The following is a 4,783-nucleotide window of genomic DNA, read 5'->3' on the forward strand; positions in this document are numbered from 1 at the left end:
GTAACATGAAATCGTGATCCTTTTAATACCAAATTAACTTTAATTAAGTGGGAGATTGTAAAATTAGTAAAGCTATTTTGGTAAAAACTAAATAAAATGAAAGGATATAAACATTCCTAACTTATAGCCATAAAATTTTAATGGTAGAAAAAGGCGAAGAATTATTTACCTTTAATTGAGGATGGTTTACATTAAAGAGGTGCATCTATAAATTGAGTATTCTTAATTCAGTTTAATCAATTCATCTAACAAGAATAATAGTAATATTGAGTTACATAGAGATTTTTTATTTTTAGAAGTTTTCTCCTATATTTAGAGAGGTGTATTCTCTTTTTGTTAAGAGAGAGTGTTATTGTAATTTTCTTGTGATAGAGAGAAATTGTAATTCTCAAAAAAAAATATTTTATATAAATTTTTAACTTTTTATTTCTATATTTTGCTGCGTCATTTGTTTGATACCCTAACAAAACACTTAGTTACAAAAAACTAACTATGATATGATTATCCTCACAAGCAGAACAGAACACCTTCTCCTCCTCTATTTCACATTCACGCGCCATCTCCACGCATCGTGCTCTTATGTTGACACGCAAAGATAGCATAACATGCTGAAAAGTAGCGTCAGCATCGTAAAATTTTTTCTTAATTAATATAAAGATACCTTCTAAAAAAAATGCAACAAGAAATGTACTACATCATCGTCACTTGCTTAAGAGGTGCGTTATTGTCTTGTCTTTTGCGTTCTCCATCTTTTTTTTTTAAATAATTTCTCACAGTATAAGAGTGAAATAATACGCTCATAATCCAAAAGAAAATTATGTCATTTATAAAATTAATTATAACAAGATATTGTTAACAAAGTTATTAATGAAATAAAAAATTGAGTTAAGTACGATTTTAGTCCTTAAGATTTAGGCCAAAAATTTTATTTGTCCTTAACTTTTTTTTAGATTCGAATTCGTTCTTAAGGATTAACTTAGTTTTAAAATCATTCTTCATACCTAAATTTTAAAATTCTAGACCAAATTACCCCTAACAAAAAATTATAAAATTTAAAAAAAAGAAAAAGAACATAAAAACCATTAACGGAGGAAAAAAGATCCGCAAAGAAGCAATTAATGGAGTATCAATAACAACAACAACACACATTATTCAAATTTAAGAACATCATCGACAATATCATCCATTACCAATAACAATATAGTATTTAAATTCAAGAACAACAACAACATCATTCATTGCAATTTAATATTTCAAATTTAATAATAACAACACAATATTCATGTTATATTTTTTTTTTAAATAAAAAAACTGTTCGCAGAGAAGCAAATTTGACGGCGACAAGAGGAGAGGCGGTGAGGGTGATATGGTGGAGTTATAATGGTGGCAGCGACAATAATTGCATCGTCGGTCGTCGCGCTCTCCCCACCCTCTCTCTCTCCTTCGATTCTTTTCCTTCTTTCATCGCTCTTTGCTTCTCTCTCTCTCTCTTTGCGTCAATAGTGACGCCTTCTTTTTCTTCCTATCTTCTGCTTTCTCCTCCTCTCATTCACTCTCTCTCTCTTTCTCCGTTGGTTTTTTTTTTCTTTTGAATGTGTGTGAGAGTACGAATAACAGAATTAAAAGAAGAAAGAGTGAGTGGTCTAATGGAGATGATGATAGAGTGAGAGTATAATTGTTCGAAAGATGATTTTAAAATCAAATTAAGTGTTAAGGACGAATTTGAATATAAAAAAAATGTTGAGGACAAATAAAATTTTTGACCTAAACTTTAGGGGCAAAAATATAGTACTTAATTCTAAAAAATTTGATTCATTTAACAAATTTAATAATCTAAAAGTTAATTATTTTTGTTAGAGTAACATAAACTTTTATACGTAATTAATTTTAAATGTTTATTCTTTTAAGAATATTATTATAGTGATAAAATCTTTTGTACTTAAGTTGAGTTTATCATAAATGTAGAACTAATTTAGCTAACATAAATTAAATGATAAGAGAAAATGTTGATCGAAAAAAGGTTGAATACCTACCATTATTTTTCAATAATAGGCAAATGCGGTACAAGATTCTCTTAAACAATCTGTGTCAACTGTCAAGAATAGAGAAAGTTAGGTTCAAGTGCCAAAAAGCGATGATATTATCTACGATTTTGGGACACTTCACCCACCAACAATTTCGTGTTGGTGCCTAATTTCACGTTTTCTCTTTAACAAACTGATCCTATATAATCCAACCTACTTTCCTTTTCCCTATTAAGAAAGGAATACATAAATTTTACCCTCAGTACGTAGAGGCAGTAGTTGATTTTCAAAAATTAAGTTTTTTACATCCAAAAAATATCATATCGGTTGGTATACTTGCAATTGTTTGTATACAAGTTTCCGTTACTATATTTTGACTCTAACCCAAATGAAAGTAATACCGTAATAAAAAAAAAATGTATAAATTTTTATTAATTTTGTTTGGATTAACATACATAAATTTTGATTTTGAGCATATAATTTTGTTTAGGTTAATAAATACATACATTTCAATATATATATATATATTCCAGCAAAATGTAATAATGTAAGAAAAATGTTTTAGAATAGAAAAGAATAAAAGAGATTTTGACAAGAATTAAAGGAGAGAGATAATTTTATTGAAAAAATTTTTAAGACGAAAAGATACAATTACTAATTTTTTGATTGTCAACTATATTTCTATTAAAATTAGTAGTATCAAAAAATATTTTAAATTTAATATTATCAAAAAAAATAAAAAAAATTATATAAGGACTAATTTGATTAATTTTTAATTTTTCAGGGATGAAAATGACTTACGTCTGAACTTTCAAAGACTATTTTGATTATAAATAATTTTTTTACATGTCAAGTGCCACGTGTCACTGAACTGACACGTCAACCAATCATCTTGTGACACGTGGCATTAGCCCTCACGTCATTATATCCCACGTGGCACTTAACGTGACACGTCATCATCCAATTGACGGAAGGGCTAACGTGGCTAATCGTGTATCTTTCGGAGACGATTTCGATTAACTTTATTTTTCGAGGACCAAAATGGAAATCATGGCATCTTTTAGGGACGATTTTGACTATTTACTCATAGATAAATATATCATTTCTAGTTTTAAACAATTTTAAAAAAATGAACACAAATTCTATTTAAGTTTGATAATTGATATTTAGATTGTATATACATCTAATAGAGTTATCAACTTAATAATACTAAATATATATTTTTTTAAATTCTTTGGTTCTTTTTTAATTAGCTCATCAGTAACCTATGTTTAATCCTCCATAAATACTATCCTTCAAAAATTTATGTAACAGTGATCTCAATTAAAATATTTCAAAGACAACTCATTATTAGAATAAATTAATTGAATAAATTTACATCAATATGATAAACTTAACCCTTTTTTTTTGTTTATTCTCAACTTTTTTTATATTTTTGGGTGATATAAGACAACTTTAACTAATTTCTTAGGCCACAAAAAAAAAATTATACTCCAATATTAAAAAAGAGTCCCATTACTTTGGCCCAATCCACACAACCTAAACAATTAATGCTCAGACCTTCTCCACTCCATAGCTAGCTGAAACACAAGCCAATCATACTTGCACCGCAAGACTTGGTTTTGTGGCACCTAAGTTTGTCTTGCTAGGAGGTGCATCGGGTTCAAATTCTAGCTATGTCTTAAAAGTTGATATATGAAACCCATTGAAAAATGAAAGGGAGTGTGTGTAAAGGTACTTGACAAAAAAACAAAAAAGCCGATCATACTTAAGCTACACTAACAACCATACCACCAGACCTCAAAAACAACATTTCGAACCTTTCTTTTTGGCTAACAGAGCAGCAGGGTAGAACTGCACACGGATCGAATCGGATCGGATATAGCCTAAAATTCTATCCGATCCGCACTGCATTCATTGGATCGGATCGGATACGATACTTGCAATTTTTTAGGCCCGATCCGATCCGCATAATTGCGGATCGGATCAGATCGGATATCGAGTATATCCGCATAATTCAAAAAAAATGTTTTCAAATTCCATTTGGCTGTTTTTATTAAAAAAAAAAAAAATCATTTTTCACCTGTTTAAGCATATTTAATTTTAAAATATTATTAATAAAAGTTCTCTTGAATAACAAAAAAAAAATAATAACACAAGATTTAAGTTTAATTATTCTAAGTCGAAATACAACATAAAAAATAAAAAACAAGATATCATAAAATTCATAAAACAACACACTAAATTCATACCACATTAGGGTTTATTTTCTTAAACTATACTATTTATATGTGATGTGCGGATATATGCGGATTTGCAGATCGGATCCACGGATATCACTGCCAAATCCGCAATCCGATCCTACCATAATACGGATCGGATTCGATCCAATCCGATAGCTCTACAGATCAAATAATATCCGCAAAATTTAGATCGAATTCAAATAATTACCACAAATATGTGAATATTATCCGATGCATGTGCAGCCCTAAACAGGGACAGGGGCAGTCCTCACCATGTTTTACATGTTAGCATCTTTATATAAAGAATTTCTATTTACATCACAGCCTTTCATATATTTAATTCATTATTTGGATGTTAGATAATCATTAGTATACTAATGTATTAGTAAAATACATTGACATATATGAAAATCTTCCAAAATTATAAATGTAGTGGTCATGATGGTAATTGTTGTAATTTAAAATATCGTGATAAAATAATAAGAGAAACAAAAACATATTAATAGAAGAAAAAAT

This window comes from Arachis ipaensis, chromosome B05 (assembly GCF_000816755.2).
Source record: "Arachis ipaensis cultivar K30076 chromosome B05, Araip1.1, whole genome shotgun sequence".
Taxonomy (NCBI): Eukaryota; Viridiplantae; Streptophyta; class Magnoliopsida; order Fabales; family Fabaceae; genus Arachis; species Arachis ipaensis.